General features: G+C 37.5%; 1 protein-coding gene across 1 annotated transcript in view; it reads right to left on the bottom strand.

Moving 5' to 3' along the window:
* Positions 1 to 13,175, bottom strand: part of large1 (LARGE xylosyl- and glucuronyltransferase 1) — a 161,834-nt gene extending 148,659 nt beyond the window's left edge. Inside the window, exon 1 of the mRNA XM_084710864.1 lies at positions 12,504 to 13,175. The gene's annotated coding sequence lies outside the window, so the exon portion shown is untranslated. The remainder of the gene's footprint in view (positions 1 to 12,503) is intronic.
* Between the last annotated feature and the right edge of the window lie 10,713 nt (positions 13,176 to 23,888).

The following is a 23,888-nucleotide window of genomic DNA, read 5'->3' as shown; positions in this document are numbered from 1 at the left end:
TACATTTTTAACTGGCTAAAGTCTCAATGCTGATTAATCAATTAATGAATAATCATTAACATCCTTACTCCAAACCTGTGCTGCAGGAGTGTTCAGTTTCTCATTCATATGTCCTGTTTTTTACTGGCTGACTTGTGATCAGATCATCTTATTGGCTTTGGAATAGGTCTGGGTGATAAAACGATCTTTGAAGCAGGATCGCAATAAAATGCATGTTGATGACGATAATAAACTGTAGCCATTTTTACCTAGATAGATCCAAACAGTGTGTCATGCAGCAGAACTTAATGGGCAGCAGTGAGTCAGTCTGCAGTGTTGGGGATGTGCGTCCTAGTACACAGCTTCACTGCAAAGTTTGTGCCGAAGAAAAGAGAAACTGAAAGCAGTGTGGACAAAACAAAAAGAGAGGAAAAGTGAGGAGCAAAGCGTTGGTGAAGGTGAAGTAGAACTTGTGTTATCCCCAGAAACAACAAAATTGTGGATTAAAAAAAATGTTACTCAAAGTCTATAATTTGGAAGTGGTTTGGCTACTTTAAAGGTGACGACGCACAGGCAAAGACGGTCTACAAAATACGTCATCGACAAACCTTTTCCATCATTTGAAAAGGTGGCATCCCAGCGACTACACCGAGAGCATAAAAATCTGGGCCAGAACTGCAGAAGTCCAACAACAAATGTTGCTCAGCGGTCTAGTACTTCTGCTGCTGTGGGCAGTGCTAGCAGGGCTGTACCAAAACAGCAATCAAGAATGTCCTTTTTTGTTGCCATAATCCCATATGAGAAGCGATCAAAAAGAAGAGTGTGAATGTTTACATTTTGCACTTTAGCTTTTATTCAAATTTCTACCTCCGACACTTGAGATGTAAATCCAGTCCACTGTACATATTTACTTTTTATTTTTTTTATTTTATTGGACAGCTGAGTATTTGAATGTCCCAGGGCCTTAACTGTGGTCCATTTGTTTACCTTTTTGTCTTGAGTTGGACCACTACAAACATTTGAGACTGAAATGTTTGCTGCCCTAGGAATGGGATGGGATTCAAGGTCACAGCTTTTACTTTTATTTACATTAGCTGAATATATTTTAGATTGTTTTAATTAGTTGTTTAAAAAACAAAGCCAGAGGTATCACTTCCCAAAAATGGAGCCAAATCATGTTTGCATGTTTAGTGTTATGACAAAATGTTTGCATAGTCCTTTACATTATATTATCTGATTTTATGTTAATAAGCTATATTCTAAGTTCAGCTAATTAATCATTTGGTTTCTTCAAGTGTCAGACATTATAAGGATACTTTTCAATCTGGCAGCATTATCAAATTATATATTGTGATAAATATTGTTATCGATCAATACAGGGAAAATTATCATGCTAATATTTTTTGCCATATTGCCCAGCCTTAGTTTGGATATTAATTCAATTTGTACTCAGTACTCAATTATGATTTTGAAAGTAACTAAGTAGATTACATGGTGAAATGAATGCTTGAGTACAAGTAAAAATACATTGTCATACATACCCCAAAAATTACTTAATTACAGTAACTTGAGTATTTGTAATTAGTTACTTCCACACCCGCTTAATATTCTTTTACCAGGCAATATTGAATATGCCTATTCATCCACTGCACATGCCAATTTCATATCACAATAGACTCCAGTGTCAGATGTATTAATTCTTCCTTTGATTCTCAGAAAATCAAATTTTTTTTGGTGTAAGACCACTTACGACAAACGTTGCTTTACTGCAAGCTTACTTTGTAGGTATATTTTTAGTTTTTGTGTACAATTATTCATCAGTTACATTTATAGTATGTTAAGTTGGTTTCATATAATTTGGAGCATGCACAGTCTATTTATTTCATTGCATTATGTTGTTTATTTGCATTTGTTGGGTCTTTTTTTTTTATTTGAAAGATAAATGCCCTACATGCATCATGACATGAGTCCACCACTGTTTCTACTAAATGTTATTTACTGTAATGCTTCATTTCTGTGGCATGTTATGTATGTGGTACTCATGCTGTTATTGTAATTCCCTCCATTGGTTTAGTACTACAATGACACCCACAGCTGGCATATATGAAGATTTGAGTCAATATATGTTTGCCTTGCCTTTGCTTGAAGGATAAATTTACATATTATTTCGTCAGAAGACAGAGTGCCTTGGCTTTATTGCCATATTGTCTGCGCATATTACGTGATATTTCCTAGATTTTGTATTTTAATGTGAATGTGTGTGCTTGAAAGCAAAGTTAGAGGTAGAAATATTCTGCAAAAAGAGTTGTGACAAAAAAAAGACACACTAACTGCAGAATAGTCATCCGCATTGTTTTGTAAAATGAAGACCTACAATATGTTGGTCCACATGACCGTGGCTGGTTCTTGTTTGGTCTGATTTTGAGCGGTCTCATTTCTCTGTACATCTCATTCATGGGTGTGTCACATTTAAAGAGGAAAATGATCCTGTAATTTAGCAGCAGCAGTGGTTAGTGACAGCTGGAGGAGAGCAGGCTTATACAGCACATTTCTCACTCAGTGACAGAACTGACACACCACACAGAAACTGAAGGGAAACATTACCTTTAGATAAAGGAGAAAACAGGAAGAAGGGATATTTTCATTTAAAATTACTGTTTAAATATGGAAACCTTCACGTATCTCACGTAAGTGCACATTATCATAGAGAGCTCTAAGATCAGCCTCCCAACTTGCTGTTGCATGAAACAGACAAATGTTGGTGGTGAGCAGCTGTGTAACCAGCCTCTGAATTTCTCCTACATGAGCGCCCACTGCACAGTGAGGATGGAAAGAAAACAGTCTATTCCATTCAGTGAGAATGTCAGAGGTTATTCCAGCAGCATCTCTTCAGGGCACTGAACAGTCACCCTGCTGCCTCTGTACATCTGCACAACAGTCACACACATTCACCATTTTATTGGCTTTCTTCTGACTAACATCCACGCTTTACAGTTGCAACAATACAGCAGTTTCACACTGTATCATGGGAAGAAATTAATTATATATTGTTCCATTTGTTTATCTAGGGTATTGAATTCTACCATATTTCTGTACTTCCATTCAGAGTTCATGTAAAGCAACAATAAATGTGTGGTCTCAGTTTGTCACACCACAGAAACATGTCCAGACATGTTTGAGCCACGAGGCCAGAGGACGGTGACAGAATGGTATTTTTTTCTTCTGTGTCAGGTTGTTGGAACTGAAGTGAGCTGAAGTGAACTGCTGGGCTGATTTGGACTGAGAGAGTCACTGAAGGTATGTTTGTAACCGACCATTAGGAAGGGTGGGGGATGGGGCGTTGGGGTTATTCATTCATGGGGCCATGTTTCAGGTCCACCAAAAAAATCCTGAACGCTACATAACTCTCAGTCTTTTCACACATTTTCAGCCAATATTTTCTGCAATGCATGTGTTTAGAAGAAAAACTGTACTAATTAGCTGACATACATCAACTAGTTTTATTGACTTAGTCTGGACCATTGTGGCCGACAATTAAAACCATGAATAATATCTGATATCTTCATGATGACATAGCACTCAATGCATCTCAGAATGAACCTTAGATTCATAAATTCTTTTTGCTCAGTTTTGTGCCCTAGGAAAAAACACGGTGAACAGAATTTACATTTCCGACACATTTTATACTTTTTTAATGCTGTGATAGAAGCTATAGGACAGACAATCCCAGGATCAAAGACTCAAAGCTATAGGTGAACAGGAAACATCTCAGTGAAAGCGTGTTCTCTGAATTGAGAGTGCAGATATCATTTATGACAATAATAAGTGAGCCATGTCTCTGTGATGCTCCCTCCAATCATGATCCAAGCGGTGCTGTGAGTGTGAGCACAGGTCCTTATTGTACCTGAATTCACTGCACTCTGCTTGATGCACTTCCAATGGCCCCCAGAACTGCTGCTGTCATATTGTGTTACTGGTTGTGGCTTTATTTCAGCTTCACTGCTGGCTTTGAAATAAACAGGGAGGCTGTGTGTTCCAGGAAGTCAAATGTACAACTTTGAGCCAGAACATTCATGCTGTTTCCCCAAATTAAAACCTTGTCAGTATGTTAACAAATGACGTGACTAATTAGTGACAGTTTTTGAACATGTCTTGCTTACTGTATCGCTAGATTATGAATAATTTGAAGTCTCTTAGTTGTTACTTGACAATTAATTTTTATAGCTAATGAAAGAATTACTCATTAAAAAAGTAATTGAAAGCAGGTAGTGTTCATATTGTACAATACAAAGACACTCACCAGTGCTTTAGTGAAAAAATGACAGAATTTGTTTAAAACCTCCAATTTAGATTTTTAAATGATTTTTCCAAACACCACATGGGAAAAACAGTAGAGATTACCTTGTCAATTAATCAAGGACAGAAAATTAATTGTCAGTCATTAATTGTTCAGCAAAAATGTCATCCATTCTCTGGTTGCAGCTTCCAGCTTCGGAAATGTGATCATTTGTTGCCCTCTACTTTTATACTGTAAATGTAACATCTTTTGGTTTCAGGCTGTTGGTTAGACATGATGAGACTTTTGGTGACATCACCTTAGGTTTTTATAGTCTAATTTAGGATTATCAAGAAAATTATCAGCAGAGAAATTGATCATGTTCATAATAATCAGTTGCAGTCCAACAAAACAGTTAACCCACCACTCCAGAGACCAAAGGGTGATTCTAATAGCAGGACCACTGGATAAGAGTTCCAACAATCCAAACTGAGTCTTAGTCATTTCTTTCTTTAATTACTTGCAAGTTTTGGAAGAGGAAACAAAGTATATTCAATGCAGCAATGATGTAAAATGTTATTGAAGTCCAGCCTTAGATATATTCTAACATCTGGTCTATATCACAATAAACTGTCACATCTACCTAAACAAAATAAATGTAAATTTCAGTTTCAACACGTTTCCACACTGCCACGATCAAAAAACTGTCTGCTTACCTTGTCACACACCTGCTGTGCACCTGGAGCTTACCTATATTACCTGCGTTTCCAGTCCAAATATTCCTCCCAGTGTTCAGACACAAAAACTGTGTATGTATACATATAGCCACCTGTGTACTATTTAGGGATGTTCCTGGCAACTAATTTCCCTGTTAAATCTAACACTAACAAAACACTCAGAAAGCAATTAAAATTGAGCAGAATATATTAATTTTAATGTTAAACACTATCCAAAAAAAAAAAAATGTGTGTATTAAGAGCCATTTGCAGCCGTTAAACACAGTCTAGAATTGTAACAAACATGACAACAACTCACTAAATGCTTCAACTTTTCATACCAAAGAGAATGACAGTGTCTGTGGGTAACTGACCTGGAGCTGACGTTAGCTGCCAGCCTGACAAACAGTGTGGCTAACGTTAGCAGTGCTAGCAGCAGCAGCTGCTCTGCTTGCAGGTTAATGTCTGTGTCTGTTCTGAATGTGATCACATGTTGTTCAGTCGACTGGTTATATACCAGTTTATTCTGACACAGTCTACATTCAACATTATTTCCATTTTCTAGATTAAAACACTGCCAAAGCGCACTGGTTTTATGGGCTGTCATCTGTCTGACTTTGCTGATATAAAAACCCAAGATTGCCTGGAACATAGGGGCATACGCGCTTACAGCGTACAGCGAGAGGGGCTGCTGTCTGATGGGGCCGCAGCCCCAACTAGTGGCTGGCGGCTGCATAATATCTTAGAGGCAACAGATAACTGGAATTGTGCATGAATGAAATACTGATAAACAGTTTAAACAACTAGTATTTCTGCAGCCGACTACCGAGGTCGGTAACATTTCATCATATAGTCAACTAATCGCGCACATCCCTAGTATTATTTAAACAAAACAAACAAAAAATATTATTATGGCTCCAACAGTGCTTAAGCTTTGAATATTTGTGGGTAACTCTCACTGAAGCTTCATAGCACCAATTCAAGACAGATCTACAATTTTGCAAACACTTAAACTAAAATACGTCAGTAAATAGTGTATTCTACACTGCATTCAGATGCAATTTCATTTCAACTGTGCAATATCAGCATTCACCTCAGGAGCAATATAATTTCAACTGTGAATACCAATATTTCCTGTGTGAAATAGTAAATTAAACCTGCTGACTCTCTTTCTTGTTAATATTGAATATAGATATTGTGTATTTTCTATATTTCCTATTTAATATTTTTGTATGTGTTACATTTTTTTATGTCTTAAAATTCCCCTGTTTATACTGATCCTATTTTTTATATTTCCTTTTGTTTATATTTCATTGTTTTTTTCATTGATGCTTCTTTCTATTTGGCTGTTGTAACCAAGCTATTTTCCCTGCTGTGGGATAAATAAATAAGAAAACATCTTAAAATCAGACTGGACGAACCAAAAAGTGAGAATCAGCTGTTGAGGTCAAATCTGTCTCCACATCATATAGCACTGATCTGAGTGTGGATAAACTGTAAATAATGCTAAATGTACAGTGCTAATGTGAATAGCATCAGTGCAAATTAAACTGAAGTTATGTCCAAATTCAGTGTTATCCAGTTAGTGTAAAATCACTTTAAAGTGACCAATCAAAAGTTAAATGCTTGGATGATCAGAATGCAGAGGCAGTAACATGACATGGTGGTACTCAGTGTGCCTCTAGTTTTAAATGAAATGACTCGAGGGCCCTGATGGGAATCTATTAGGTGCTATAAATCCAGTGAGGGACTTGCTATCACACGGTTCCAATTAACTCCAGTAAATGACTTGTTTATCATCTTTTCGTCAGTGTAGTTGCACTGGATCAGCAGACAGCATGAAGGACAACATACACAGTCTGGGATGACTATTATTGATGAGGTCTTTTTTTTAAGGTTTTCTCCCCAGTTTAGTGAAGAGATGAGACTGAAACAGAGCAGCAAAAAGCCAGATCATCTTACATGTCCAGCATGTGACTGGTGAGTTTTACCTGACTGTCTGTAGAGGTCAAAGTGTTGTGTTGTCTTCATTGCTCATAAGGCAGCAGTTCCAGAGTGTGGCCTGATCTCCAATTGTGGGGGGGGGGTGTCAGGTTAGGTTCACCCAGGGGGGGGGGGGGGCATTAACTTCCAGAATATCTCCAGTGATTACACTGTGATGAGTGCATCACCTGAAATGTGGCTGTTAAATGCTCCTGGGCTCAAACGGGGAAATCAATGAAGCAGTGGACAGAACAGGCTTGTTTGCTGTTCCGCTATACATCCCCAAGAGTCGTCCTCCACACGCTCATTAATGAAGACAAACACACGTAACACTGATACGCTATGTGTCCAGGGACTGATGGAGATATCGATTGTTTAAAGGTTATTGACTCATTAGATCTAAGTGTCTAAAACTAAAAGCCTAATTCTCTGAGGTGAGGTGCTTCCAAAACAAGTAAGCTTATTATAAGAGACTTTTACAGCCAAGATAAAACTTACTTAAGTAAAAGGTCAAAAACTGGTTTCGACAACTTCCCAGGTGATTCTGTGTAACAACCCGTCTGTGTGTCAGGTTAGGTTCACCCAAACAGTGGACAAAAATTTGACCCTGCAGCAGCACTTCAAAAATAGTCCAGATCAGAATCAAATGGACACATCTATGGATTTATAATGTGATCAAAGCTGTATGTCTTTGTTCCTAAAAACTTGACATTTCATAGTTGTTTTTTATTTTTTTAAAGTGGAGCTGCAGTGATTAGTCGATTTATCAATTCAATGATTAAAGTAATTGACAACTATATTAATAATCAGTGATTATTAATGATGATTGTTTTGAGTAATTTTTAAGATAAAATATCCAAATTCTCTCATTGCACTTTCTAAAATATTAATAGTAATAATGCATATTTTCTGGTTTCTTTACTCCTCACTGACAGCAAAGTGAATTTCTTGGTGATCAACATTTTTCACCATTTTCTGACATTTAATTAACCAAACAATAAATCAATTAACTGAGAAAATGATTGATGAAAGAGAGACTAATGAAAATAATTGTTAGTTGCAGCCCTACTTCAAATACAGGAAAATATTATATTGGTCAGAAACACCAAATATTTTACCGTTTACAAATTATGATAATTTGCTGCTTTCTATATTTTATATATTGTAGTTAAACTGATGTGGGTAAAATAGGCTGATGGAGAACAATAAGTCAATAAATCCCAAAGTTAGAAAATTAATCATTCAAGTCTTTTTCAAGGGAAAACATTAAGGTTCCAGCTTCACCAACTTGCTGGTGTCTTGTCATTAACTTGTTGTAAATTGAATCTCTTTTCAATTGAAATTGTCACACAAAACAATCAGAAATTACCTTAGGCTCATAGAAAATGTGATGATATTTTAATTATTTTCTGACATTTTAAAATTAAACAATTAATTGACAAAATAATATCAATAGTGCCAATACTCACTGGTTGCAGCCCTACTCTGGGATCTTGCTGTCAATATATTATATACAAGTCTAATTAGCTTTGACATTTTGAAACTAAAGGCTTAATTAAATGAATACACACTGATGAAATCATCATTAGTTGCTGCCCTGTGGTGTAGTCTGTAATGCTGGAGTGTGTCTTGTGCCTCAGTTGGATGTCCAGTCATTCCCTAGCTCAGGAGCATCAGGTGGGAGCAGTGAAAGCCAATCAGGACAAACAAATGCTGTCCAGTGAAAATCAGGCATCTCTAAATGTGGTGGTTTGTTATTGGTTTTGTTTTTGTTTGTTTGTTTGTTTTTTTGATCTGTTATGTCAACTATTGTAACCTTCATCCTACCAACATGTTTACAAGACAGTGCAAGGACTACTGACTAGGGTCCCCAGGGACACAAAGGATAAACCACTGTCAGAAACAACCATCATAGCAAAAAATTAAGTTATTTCTTCTCAAAACATTGTTAGTTATGTAACTAATGTCATCTGAATTAAAAAAAAACAGTTTATTGAGGGGAAAAGTGTCTCCTTCAAAATGACTGACGGCCCTTGCACAAACTCAATCAATAAATAGTTCCATCTATTAAAACTGCAGAGACAGTTTGGTGGGCCCCAGGACCCCAACACGCTGGTATTTTTTTTAAAAAAACACTAATTAAAACAGGAACAGAAACCCATGATATGAAGTCAAGAGGAACAAATTGATTGACAAAGTCATGAAAAACGGGACTGACAGAATGTGACAGTTTACCTCTGGGGTGTGCAGGGAGCCCAGTGTCTAGGTTCATGTCTGTTTGGAGGAAAAAAATGTTCTCAAATTCATCTTTTCACATTTGCTGATTTTCTATTTGACATTGTTGTAAACTAAACATATTAAATGGTCGAACAAAACGATCAATCTGCAGACATCACTGTAGGCTAGGAGAGGATGACTTTATAAAGTCTAACAACTTGCAGTGCAGTCATTAATTCCAGACCACAACACAGTCTGAAAAAACAATGAATACCTATATTGATCATATTTAAATACATTGAACTGTGCAAACCAATGCTAAAATCAGCAGCTTCAGTACAAAATAATCTGTGTCAGACTTGAATCGTAATAAATTTTTCGTGGAACCCTGCTATAAAGGCTCTGAAAAAGTATTTGTAAACTAGAGATAACTTCAATTTCTTCCGCATTAGCTTCCACTTTAGTTGGAAGGAATGATAATAAAAATAAACATATTTCTAGATCGTAATACGTTGTTTGTATCATAAAGAAGAAAATATTACATTGTTGTTCAGTTCCAAATGTACAGATCCACTGTGATATGTATATTGTAATGCACATGTAATGACTGTAAACTGGCTGAATGTGGAAAAACTGACAAATTGAGGCACTGAAGACATTTAAGTCATGTGTATTTCTCTTAAGACGTCTCAGGCTGTACATCATCTCTTTCGTAAACGGATGCTTCATGAATTGTGAGTGTTTTCAGAGTGGACTTCTTTGCGCTTAAGTAAGGAAAAAACACTTGGAGGTGTTGTCATTTGTTTGACCGCTCACTTGAGATCAAACTGGGTTTTATGTGGCCCATGAACAAAACTGAGTTTGACACCCCTGCCTGAAGGCTCTGAGGATCTGTGGTGGTATTTTCACTTTTTGCTGACATTTTACAGAGCAAATTTTCTAATAAATTCATTAACAAATACAATCAATAGGCTAATAACAATAAGCACTGGCAGCAACCCTATTCTGGGATTATAAAGAGGCATATTATTTTGAGATTAAAGTCTTAATTGAATAAATAATCACTAATGAAATCATCATTAGTTGCTGCCCTGTGGTGTCATTTGTAATGCTCGAGTGTTTTTTGTGCCTCAGCTGGATCCATCATCAGGTGGAAGCAGCCATTATAACTTAATGAAAGCCAATCAAGACAAACAGATGATGTCCAGTGAAAACCACATGTCCCCAAATGTTTGAATTTTTTTTTTATAATCTAAGAAATATCCTGTCATTATTATGTCACATCATCTACTTTAAAACCCACTGGACTGTATAAAAAAGGGCAACAACTAACAAGTATTCTCATTGTCAATTAATCTATCAATTATTTTCTCGGTTAATGGATTAGTTGTTTGGTCTATAAAATGTCTGAAAATGGTGAAAAATGTTGATCAAAGCCCAGGATGACGTCCTCAGATGTCTTATTCTGTCAACAACTCAAAGACATTCTGTTTACTGTCAGAGAAGAGGAAAGAAACCAGAAAATTTTCAAATTTTAGAAGCTGAAATCAGCTCAGTTTTTGACTTGAGCTGATCAAATGACACTTGGCAATCAATTTAGTAGTTTACAACTAATGGATTGATCGATTAATCGTTGCAGCTCTTACTTAAATATTTTATGTCACAAAGCTGAAAAAAAGAATCATCATCTTGAGAATTGGAACAAAAACATATTGAGGGGCTTCAATTATGCTGGGAAATATATTTTAAAAGACCAAACAAAAAGCTACTAATCCTAGAATCCAACATTCTAGTGATTACATTTTTATAACTCATACAGAGTCAACAAAATGTTACATTTTCATTTCACAGCATAGCTGGAGTGAGCAGCCATTTTATTTCTTAAAGTGTCTAATGCAAATCAAAATACACATTTTTAAACCATAATTCTTATTTAGCTTTGATTTAGAAGGACTACAGAGTTGACATGTTATGGTTGAGACGCATCTGATGGAAATATTATTTCATGAATTTCTTAAAAAATAGAAAGTTTGCCAGTGCTTTAAAAGTATTCCTGCGTTTTTAAACCAGGAAGTGAGACAGGGGTCCTTAGGGTATAGCTAACCTTTTTTATGCCTGATTAAATCATGTTTTTGTTAACAGAGCTCCAGGACACAAACTTTTCATTACTTTTAAAACAATGATGATTATAATAGCATATTTCTACACCCATGTTATCAGTAGGTATTGTTAGTTTTAGATTTTTAAAACTTTTAACACATTTTTAAATTGTCTGAAGTTGTTAATTCTTGTCCAGAACAGGACTGTTTTCTGGCACAGAGCAAGTTTATAAATTAAAACAATTAAAGCAAACCAAAGTAATTCGTAAAATACATACATTTCATATATATAAATCCTTTAAGATTAAATTGTCACAAAAAAAGAATTAGTGTTTTGGTAATATTTTTACTTTATTTATTTATGTTATTTGTTTCTTTTTGGCTATGACATGATTTGTCGCAACTCTTAAAAATAGGCGATAATTAAAAAAAATGAGAATTCTCTATAAACTAAACTGGCTACAGGTGAAGCTGCTTTGTTGAGGCAAAAAGTAGATTGTGGTTAGAAAGAAAACTGTTAAAGATAAAGCATAACTTACAACAACAGTTTTATAGTTAATGAATTAAATGTATTATTGTTTATAGTTTAATGTAAATGATGTAATTGCTCTTAATGACTTGCTATAGGAGCAGTAAATGAAACATGTGTTTTCTTAATAGTATTATCTTCATGTCATATGTTCGTAGTATCCTATCATCCCGCTGTTCCACTGAGTGCAACTGTTGCCCGTTCAGCTCGCGCTCGTGTTACGTATGGCTGTTGATGCATCCGCGTGCTCACAAACAACACTCGCGAGCCAAGACTACAGAGGGACAGAATTAGCATACTGATAAAAGACTACAAGAAAGAAATTTTAGCGCCGTCTTACAATATTTCTTCAACACGGGGAGACGGAATGCGACAGCTGGGAAACTCAGAGCCGTGCCGTTAATCCTACTCCCCCCTCCTCCAGTATTTAGTGTTGTTTGGGGGGGAATTAGAGGACTGTTTCTGCCCTGGTTTCTGTACGTTTGGGTGACACAGACAGAACCGGAATGTGCTGCGTTACTACCTATCCTCACACATATACAGGCCTTTATGGAAATGTAAGCACAAGGACTTTTTAAGGTTATGTTAACAAGTGAAACCCACACAAGTGGTGCCAAAAATATCGCGGTTAGAGGCAGCCAGAACGAGGCTGGTGAGGTAAGGTCGCGTGCCTGTCAGACATGAAGAACTGCGGATTCACTCACCTGATGCGGAGGCTTCAAACTGCTGCTTTTAGGGTGTTTAAACCAAGTAAATCCTCAGTTATAAAGCCAAACGTGCTGCTTTAAAGATAATCAGCTCTCTATCGGGCAGTCACAACAGTTCTGGCGCAAAATGAGCCGCTGCTCCGCCGCGGAGTCTTGAACCGGTCCGGACCGGCAGCCTCAGCTGTTAGCCCCGCCACCAGCAGCCACAGCTCGGCCGCTGTGTTTCTGATAAACACTTAAATGTCAGGCAGGTTTGTGGCTGCGTCAGGCTCATTAACAGCAGGCTCTGGATTACTGTGAGCAGCGGGCAGCAGCGACACACAGTCAGTCAGTCAGGCGGCGAAGAGGAGACACAGAGCCGCGGCGGCCTCGACAGCAGCCGCCCGGAGAGCCGCTCGGTGCTCCGCGTCAGCCCGGCTCGTTAAAAACACCTCCCGGTGGACTGTCCGGTACAGTATATATCCCTTCCACAGAGGTACTCCACTGTCGTCCAGGTCCTGCTGGTGTCTGAGTTTTCGGCCTCAACACAGCAGCTCTTTCTTCCTGACAAGCAGCCAGCGGCCAATCACAGCGCTGCTTTCACAGAGGGGATGGAGAGGAAGAAGGAGTGGATCAGGACGGACTGGAGTCTGGACTGGACCACGGAGGACCTCGGCAGTCTGAAACTGGGCGACATTAACCTACTGGCCTGCTCTTGGGGTACAGGTAGGCTTTGGGTCCGTGTATTCCCAAACTCAGGTAAAATAAGATAAGATAAATTGAAACACATACAGTGATATTGTGAACTAGCATCAAAACAAGATGAAAAGAATAAAAATAAAACAAGAATAAAAAAAGAGAAAAACAAGAATAAAAGTACAAAATAAAAACATAAACAAGATGTTTCGCATAGCATGTAGAATATGTATCTATATGTGTGTGTATGCATATATATGCATGTATATACACATATATATAGGGCTGCACAAATAATTGCATTATTATCAAAAGTGCAATATGGCTGAGTGTAATATCCAAATTGCAGAGCCAGAACCAAATAGAAATTTTTGAAAAAGGAAAAATGTGTGAGAAAAAACCTTAATTAATGATGAAGTACTGTAGTGCTGCAGAGATGCCCTGGCCCAAAAATCTTGGTCTCCAAATGGAAGATGTTTGGTACAGATCCCAACAAATCATCACATCATCACTATTTAAATATCAGTGAAAATGAAAATTGTAATGCAAAAATGATCATTCCCACTAATCAGATCACAACTGCAATTGCAGCCAAAATAATTTCAAATAATTGCAATACAAGCACTTAGATACAGACAATTAAGCGACCCTTTGCTAGGCCTTTAAAGGTCCAATTTGTCAGATTTGTGGGGATTTATTGTCAGAATATGGCAGAAATGGAATGTAATTGAATATGTGCGGTAGTGTTTCCTCCCTTTCCCCCCTCTGTGAGGTCCCATTAGCCCATTGGCTTTACACTGTGATGATATCACAGATATTTAAATAACTTTTTTCAGCTTGAAGAAAGTTGGACAACTATAAAACCTCCATGGATCAAAAATTCATCATAGAATGAGTCATAACTTATCTTGTTTGCAGTTTGAGGAGTCCTGTCAACAGTTGTACACATCTCTTTTATAATGGTGGCTTATGGGAGAAAATGCAAGGCTGAGTGGCAATGCCTGTCTAGGTTTGTATAATACGTCTATGGAGAGACTAAACAGATTTACTACATGTGCATACCCAATATGCCTTGAGGGAAGACACTTACACCATACTCTGCTGAGAAAAAAATATGAACAGTAGTCTATCACAAGAGACAAATACTTTTTGTTCCTGTTTGAATTTTGTCACAAATTACATGTATGATGTTTGTCATTTTAAAAGACAGTTGTATATGTCATGAAAGTCACAATTTGTGGTATGTTTGTTGTAGTTGTAGTAAACCCTGAGTGATCACCTTTCGCACAATATACATCATCAACACCAAAATTGCAGTTATACTGTAATGTTATTGTACCTGAAGTGTTTTATCCAGCAACTCCTGCTCCTTTTGGGAAACAGCAAACAAGCTGTTGATTATGTGACTACATTCTTGGACGAAACACACAGGCATCATAGCTTCAGCAGCTAATGTTAGCTTTTGGAGGGAGAAAGTCATGACATCCGTTACACAGCTTCTAATATTGAACTGTTCTGTGCATTCCCACCAAAAATGAACTGGTTCAGGACCTGAAAAGTTGGCTCACAGCTGGAACCAAAAAGTAGTAGGTTTTCCTTGACCTCTGTTGATAACATCCTTGATTACAACGATTCCACTCAAAACTGGTGGAAATGTGTTCTGGTGCACTAGATAGCACCAAGGTTTCAATGTCCTTGAACAGAACTGGTCCAAGAACCACAGCTTATTTGGTGGAAAAGGGCCCTAGGTTTATTAAATGCATGTTTATTTATAAGAATATGTACTGTGCATGCATGTTAAAATATTAAAAGTGGGCCTATTAAAAGTGGATTTTGACAAGTGGTGTATGGTGCTTATAACAGCTCCCTGTGCACGTTATTATGATGGGCTGTAGTGCATGATGGTTATTCATGAAGCATACAGACACACACACACACACACACACACAAACACAAACACACACACACACACACACAGACAATTAGGCATAAATCTTACCAACAACGTGTTGCATTTTACAGTCAAATGAGTTAGGCTGCTGTATTGGGAAAGTAAAGAGGTCAAAGGTATCAGAACCATGGATAGCGCTCTGGCAGGCAAAGTCACCACACAATCAAACAGAGACTTGACATTGGACAACATCAGCATAAATATTACCCAGCAAATATAATTGTATATCTGCATGTGACAAAAATACCAAAGAAAATAAGAACTCATTTGAGTAGTATTTATAGTTTATGTAGAATAAGCATGTTTGTTATGCACCAATACTGATTATTTGACCAAAAAATGAACCTCATGATGACATCTGTCATCTGGCAGATATCTGCACTCTGCTGAGTGGCCTCTTCTATTTGCAGAATGTAAACTAATCACTGACACTCCATCAGGAGTAAAAGACTGATTGAGAATAAAAGTCCTGTCCAAGACAACAGCACAGACAACATGGTTGCAGACATAAGGCCAACATAAAACAATCTAAAATTAAACAAAGAACAAATTATAGAATTATAAGCAGTGCTTAACTTGTAAATCAGGATTGCAGTGGAACACATTGGACAACTTCACCTATTGGTGCTGGCTGTTAAAACGTAGCTAAACTGTCATCACAATAAAAGAATCACTTATTTACGTTCATTAATCAGAGCATCCACAATAAGCACTCAAAATCAGCAGAGGGAGGTGCAGAGAAACGTCTGTTTATGGTTTGCATCTCAGTGACTGCCCCTTCACTCCACTTGTTTCCCTTCTGTCAGTGGATTGCGCACAATGGGGGGCACTCTCTGACTGCTGCGCAATATTCTCAAGTTCAACATGATGAAACTACTCATAAAGTCAGTCTAACATCTGATCATGTGGTTGGTTGTATTTGACAAATGTGTGTAAATTTGCAGTGGTTGGTGGAATAGTGTTGAAATTATCTGAAACAAATTTCAATGCATGCGTTTGGATGCATCTGCACATCATATGTGTGCTCCAGTACAACAACAGCACCAATTTAGTCATACTTATATTATACCATTTATTTTCACCGTTTATCAAATATCCATATTTACCATTTACAATAATCACCAGAAAACCTTACCTTTGTTAAAGGTTTTGATGGTGACAGAGGTACCAGATCCAATTAAATAGGCGCCAATCCCAATCAGGGATGTGTGTTTGGATCCTGGCAGGATCTGGCACAATTTAATCCCTAATTATAAGCAAGATATCAGAACATTCTTGAATATTCAAACCCTCTACAGCCAGATATGCCTGCTTTCAACCATTTTAAAACTGCAGTGAGAAGATTTAGATGATTTTGCAACTGATTCCAAGCTGAAGGAGTAGCATACCTGAAGGCCCCTTTTCCCACTTCAGTGTGGATATTGGTGACAGTTTGTAGAAATAAATCATTGGAGCAAAGACAGTAACTTCCCATTCTTTTTTGTCAGATGTAGAAGAAAGCAACCTGTATAACAGTACAAATTTAACATTTAACACAAATACATTTGTTTTAACGTAAAAAGGTGACTGAATTTGAAAAGGCAACTTTATGTGATTTTGTAATAATTCAAAAACTTTTCTAGGCAAATAAACTTGATATTCATTCAGTTATACTTGAGAAAACAACTCTTCTGTCACACTGATGAACATTGCAAGCAAATTCAATTTTTTATATTTTCTTAATCCTTTCTTGCATAAATAGTAACAACTTGAGTCAGGATTTTTTTCTGAAGTGCTTTTATTCCACTTTAGGCATGAAAAAGAACAATTTAACTCTTTTTTTTTTTTTACACAAAATTTTCAAGCTGTTTTTCACATGTCCACTCAGATGGACAGCGTGCATTTGTGTTTTTTAACTAAATAAATATGTATTTAATAAACCAATGAATAAAATGATGAAATAAAATAATATATAACACATATCTGTAATGCAGTTAAACTAGTGTTTTCACATATTATAACATATTCAAGTACAGTTTAATACCTTGCTCTTGACTTTGCTAATCCTTTTTCTGATAGCCATTCATCGTCACAGCCACTAGCATCATCCTCACTTGAGTCAGATGGTAGTTGCTCTACTATCCTGTAGGCCTGTCCATCACACACTGCACTTGAGCTTTACAAAATATAAAGACACTAACTGTCACTTACATAGTGTAACTTATAATGCAAAAAGTATTGTTTTTGTTACAAAGTACTAATTACATTCTAATAAAATAAATCAACTGATTTGCAGCTGAAAAATTTAGTGTAGATGAAATATTTAATTCAAAAATAACAAAGTGGCAGTAATAGTATGAATTGTGGTTGAAATGTGGCCAGTGATGCATGATGTCTAATTTAAAGATTATTTTGGGGGGTTTTTGCCTTTATTCATATGACAGCTGAAGACATGATAGGAAAGGGGATAGAGAGAGAAGGGGATGACATGCAGCAAATGGGCTGCAGGCGAGAGTCGAACTGCCAGCTGCTGCAGAGGACCAATAGCCTCAGCACATGGGGTCCACACTCCACCAACTGAGCTACAGGGGCGCCCCACATGATGTCTAATTTAGTTGACAAATGATAAATTGTAATTTCCTCCCAAGAAAATATCAATACTTGGAAATTTTTACATCTATATGAGTCATTAGTTGTTACGTCATGTCAAAATATTTCTTTACCTGCAAGGGTCTCCTGCTATAGAAGGATTGGCAAGATATTCCTGAGCTGCTTGACATTCCTGACACTCTGTTGGCCATCTAGGATTTGAGAAAATTTTGTTGCACTTACAAGGACTGGCCAGTGGGTGGCAGTGTATGAAATGACGCAGTAGCATCCACTGTGGTAGCTAATGTACAACTATATCATCAAAACTTATGCATTTACTAGAAAATGTCTTTTTATTAGCTCTCCACTGTAGTGACCATTTGCATTAAAGGGTTAACTTGAAGAGTAAGTAAGAGCTTCCAACTGCAGCTGCTCCCCTTGGAGACACTTTGTTCCAGCATAAGCACAGAGACAATATGTGAAAGTGCTCCCTGTGAGGGGGTAGGGAATTATTGTGAACAGTGAGCAGTGAACAATGCGTGCTGAGAAGTCTGATAATAAGCTGATCATGTTCCTTTAAAAACTTAATTTAATGAGTTGATTGAACTCATTCAGTCAATTCATCATTTCAAGTCAAAAGACTTAGAAGTTCTCTAAGTTAGAGAAGCTTGCGATTATAAACTCTGAAATATTCCAAAAATAAAGACTAGACGTTTTAAATTTAATTAAAGCCGCAGTGGGTAGGAAGACTAAAAACAGTTGATTGTTGAATCTTGTCTCCAGGACGTGAGGTAGATTTTGATTTCTCCGTTCTAAGCTCCTCCAACCAGAAGAGCAGCACACACTTCATATGACAACAGTTTACCAAGCCTATAGTTAGTGAGCACAGACCAGCAGACATCACCTGCGGGTAATTCCATTTTATAGTGACCTTCCCTGCAGGAGTTTTCTCCATTGATTCAAGGTTTCATCAAAGGAATGTGCATGCACAGCTGTACTAGTAGATGAGCCAGTAGGATCGCCTGGTCTCTACATGACCTGTGATTGGTTTAAGTCTACTGTCACAGGCCAGATTTCCTAAAGGCTGAAAAAAGAGCCAAGAGGACGTGTAAAAGTCTAGTTCTGTCTCAGACCACTTAATTTACAATATGCTGGAAGGTTACTATAGCATTATTGTTCATCGATGCCAAAAAATGTTGCCTACCACAGCTTTAAAGCTGCTGCAAGGAGTAGTATGTTAACCAGTTAAAAAGAAGCAGGAGGAGTGTTTTATTTAGATTTTATTTTTGAGGTTGTATTTTATTGTGTTGGAAGCACTACTGCTTCTGTCTGCAGAAGACTCCAAAAATCAAGAAAATATGACAGTTACTTGTAGTAGCTTTAACTTGAATAAATAAATATACTCAGGTTAAATTATTGAGAAAAGATTTGTTGATCCCTGTGTTATCTTTTACAGTGCAAGAATATGCCTGTGATTAAGTCTATGGGTGGACCAGACAAACCATCGAACCTGATCACACAGAGCGCAGTGGTGAGTAAGAGCCTCTCCTGACCCAAACACAGCACTTGTAGCTTAAGCATCAATTTACTAGTAAGTGATCCAAGTGATTTTGTTGGCAGCTGCAGTGGGACAGAAGTGAGCTTGATCCTTTGTTTGCCCTTCTGTCCTCCACTGCACACCATTATTCACTGCTGAGAGCCTGACAGCCTCCAACAATACTGCATAACAGCAAGGTGAGTTTGGGTAATTCAGCACACACACACACACACAATGCTGTTTCTTAACAGACTACAAGGTAGCTCATTAATTATCTAATCTAATTAATTGCAGACTGATGGGGGCATTCATTACAGTCTGTGTACATGTATATTTGATACCATCAGGAGTGCTGCGGGTCATTTGGGCGCCCTAAATATAATTGCTTTGTGGGGCCGTCCACTAGTCATAAATCAGTAATGAAAATAGTGCGTTTTTCTAGGCACGTACTCGATTGTTGAATGTTTAGAGTGAACACTTTGATTGAAGTGTATGATGGCCATTCTCATGATACTCTATCATGTCTCATAACTTGTTGTAACAGTTTCTGGGTTGATACCATTTATTACACAGATCTGGTGCAAAAACGGTGTTTGACCACTGGAGAGTTGATGAAAATGGTCTAAAATCCCTCCAAAATACCACATTAAGACACAGTGGGCATGTGCATTCTAACATATTGCAAGTTTGGTTGGCTGGGGAGTTTGGACAGAATCCAGAATGACTGCAATCGCACAATGAAATTCCATTCCATGGAGGCATGAGTGAGGGAGGCAAATAAACATACTGTTGAGCTACAGCAACAAAAAGTCAAGAACAGCAGATTAAATTAAGAGAGGATGACAAGATATTGGGTGAAGAACTAAAGAGAAAATGACTTATAATAAAACTTACTCAACTATCTTCAATAAATAGATATAATAATAATTATAATAATAATAATAATAATAATAATAATAATAATAATAATAAATCCATTGTGCAGGAGCTGTGAGCTGTGTCCTCTGTGACCTGAGCACTCAGGCGGGCCATTGTTGCACACACCAGGCAGCTGGTCAGCCTGTATCTGGTCTTACAGTGGTCATAAATGTCTTGACAAGAGGGACTGAAGACAAGGTACAGACAGTGGTGAGGACTCTCAGTCCAAGCGGTCCCACAGCAGAGCAGAAGGAATGGAGAAGGACCTGAGGTGACCTGACCAGCGTGCCGGGGGTAGAGATGCCTAACCTGCCAAAAAACGCCAAATAATAATATGATTTTGGCGAGAAGAAGGAAATAGGAAGACACAATAAAAGTTGGTGTTAATTTTCCATAAGGTATAGTAGCTGCGAATGTTCGTTAATTTGGCTGCAAATAGGCTGCAGTAATTTTATGTTTAATTATGGTGTCTTTAAACATAAAGGATTGTTAAAGTGAAAATAAAAATAAATGCATTTAAACAGCTCATGAGAAATAACTTTAAATCAGATTGTCTCCTCCTTGCCACAATAACAGCAGCCATCTGTGTGCACCGCTGGGACGATTAGCACCTTACGTTCAAACACATTAAACACAGACGCAGTCGCAGTCACCACAAATTATTTTCAGGCTTGGTGAATCACAGTGTATGTGCTAAATTAACCTATTTGCATTTTCTCCTCACCATATTTTGCACACTAGGGTATCCACAAGAGTCTCAGCTTTCCAGTCAGACCCAATTCATGATATTCCAGCACTGTTTAGAGACCCCTGTATCTGTGTTTGAAATAAGGATGTTGCACACAGAAGGGTGCATAGCAGCCAAGTAAACTTTTTAGTATATTTATACATAATTTATTTTTGAGTCTACAAAAACTTTGAGTTTAGATTTTAGTGTTGGATGCCAGTTTATTAGTGTGAGACCCTCTGAGAACACACCAACTGTCTCTGGCTAAAAGAATCTGTTTTAAATACTGTGTACAACAACTCAGATGAGCCTGACAGTCAAACATTGCCTGCCCTTTGTCCCTTCTTGATGTTGTCTGTGCCTTGAAGGGTTAGTTCACCACTTTCAAACAACACATTATATTTTTTAAAAAATAAAATCTGAATGCAAACAAAATCCCTGTGAGCTGGAGCGTGTACCCAGCAGGTTTTTTTCACTCCACACTGAGCTTTAATCCGTTACATTTGAACCACATTCTGTGTTCTGGTTCTCTTTGCATTACATCATGTTTCTACATCGCTCCGCTTTTACACCAATGTGATGAGGTTAAATCTAAGTCTCTTCTCAGCAGGTGAAATCAACATTTCTTGAGGGCTGTACAGTGTGAGAGTGTCTTTGGGCTGTGTGGTGACGACCTCAAAGTGGCAGCAGTGGGATCAGTGGTGGCAGGCTACTTTAAAGCTGCAGTGCTCACTTTCAAAGCCCCCAGCAGGGAGCCGCTCTCTGAGCTGCACCGCTGGCTGGCAGGGGCTCAGGACTCTCTAAGACTGGAGACAGAGATCCAGCCCTGCTTCACCCTGCTCAGCTCCACTCTGCCCAAGTCATGAGCCCGTTGGATACATTGAAATATGATTCTATTGGAGCTTTGAAAGACACATCAAAGGTTAGTTTTGGATGAGAAGCTAATCATGCTGTTCATCCTGAGAAAAAGATGGCACTAACTGTCATTTTCTGGTGGTAAATCAATATTCGTTTTCACACTTTGATGAAAAATTATGGCCAACATGAACTCAGTGAATGGCAAGTGACAACCAATCACATTTCCACGCTTCCTTGAGTGTCCGCTGATTGCTTCATGGACAGCAACTGCAAAATAAGTGATCTAATTTGCACTTGATTGAAATGGATGTGTCTTTACAAAGGGAAATAGAAAACATGGATGAAATGCAAGATTTGAGGCAAGAGTTTGTTGTGGAACAGACACTGTAGCCACAAGAGTCAACAGCCTTTGTTAACATTTGATAGTAGAACAGGACAGCACAGGGGTAACCAGTGAATTAAATGAGAGCTGAATACCATTTAGCTGCTTGTGCTGGCTCACTGTCACACTGTCATGGCTTAGTGGGACATTTGAATATAACAGAGCTGAGCCAGCACAAGTTACATTAAATGTCTTCTGGTACAGTTTGTTTGCTAACATAGCTACAGCTAATTGGGGTGTGCAGGTTGGGATGGTGTTTATATATGATATATATATATATATATGTATACACACATACATATTAGAGATGCACCAATTTCAATTTGCCTGCCGATACCGATTTTGGCCTATTCCATTTTTCAGTCTTTCTAAGAACTGTAATTGACATATTTTTGCAACTTTTCTTATAAAAATTTAATTAGATGTTCATAATAAGACACTGACTATTAAATATTCATTAAATACTATGTAAATTTTCTCCAAAGTCCTCCAGGTTACAACCAGGCCTTATTATAGTTTTATATTAAGATTATGAATCGGGTGAACATGATCTTGCGAGATCATGGAATATCACGGGATTTGGCAGGACGCGATTTCACGTGAACTGGAGACAAATGCAGTGCAACAGTTTGCTGCAGTAAAACTTTGCCATGAGAAAAACAGATGCAGAAGTTAAACGAATCTGAATGAGAAAATGTTTGAGGAGACACATCAACACAGGTTGTTTATTCTTCATCCAGAACAGGAGGTGAGATTATAAGTGTCCCTTTGTGAACAGCAGTCTGCTGCTGGCTAACATTAGCATGAAGAGCTACAAAGTTTACGGCTGTTCTGCCACATTATGAGCTGCTCTGTCTGGTTGTAGACTGTCTGTCTTCTCTTTATCCTGTTCTTGGAATCTAATGCTAACACCAGCTTCAAGCAAGCATGTGTCAGAAAATGCAAATCTAATATATATATATAGTTATTTCACCTATTCTTGAGAATTGAGACAAATCATGTACTACTAAAAAAACTTAAACAATTATTATTTATTGATTTAGATTTTAAGGAATTAAATATACATAAAATATTTGTAATTTTATTTGCTTTATTTCTAAACTTGCTCTGTGCCAGAAAACAGCCTTGTCCCAGACAAGAATTCACAACTTCAAACTGTTTAAAAGTGTGTTCATAGCCTTCAAAATCTTATATCTATAATGAAAAATGTTGGCCCTTTAAAGTTGTGTCTCAGATTTCCGTCAACTCCCTCAGAGTCTTACAAGAACATGATTAAATCAGGCATAAAAAGGGTTATCTATATCCTAAGGACCCCTGTCTCACTTTCTGGTTTAAAAAAGGCAGGAATACTGCTCAAACACTGGTCAACTTTCTATTTTTAGACAAATTCATTAAATAATATTGCCATCAGATGTGTCTCAACCATAACATGTCAACTATGTAGTCCTTCTAAATCAAAGCTAAATAAGAATTGCATGTTAAATGTGTATTTTGATTAGCATGAAGAGAACTCTGAGACACTTTAAAAAAAAATAAAATGGCCCCCTTGCCTCACTCGTACTATGCTGTGAAATAAAAATCTTTACATTTTTTCAACTCTGTAAGACGTCCACTCCATCAGATTTAATAAAAAATGTAATCACTAGGAGGTTGGCCCATTAAAAGGTGTAACAGCCAACAGCATCTATCATTGACATGGTTGGATTATCATTGGATTTTGACTATGGATGCATTAATGTCTGAGTATTATTTAAATGTTGCAGCTG

This window comes from Lutjanus erythropterus, chromosome 22, assembly GCF_056507025.1.
Source record: "Lutjanus erythropterus isolate fLutEry1 chromosome 22, fLutEry1.hap2, whole genome shotgun sequence".
In the NCBI taxonomy this organism is placed as follows: Eukaryota; Metazoa; Chordata; class Actinopteri; order Lutjaniformes; family Lutjanidae; genus Lutjanus; species Lutjanus erythropterus.
Note: the sequence above shows the minus strand (reverse complement) of the source record. Positions and strands in the feature narration are given on the sequence as shown.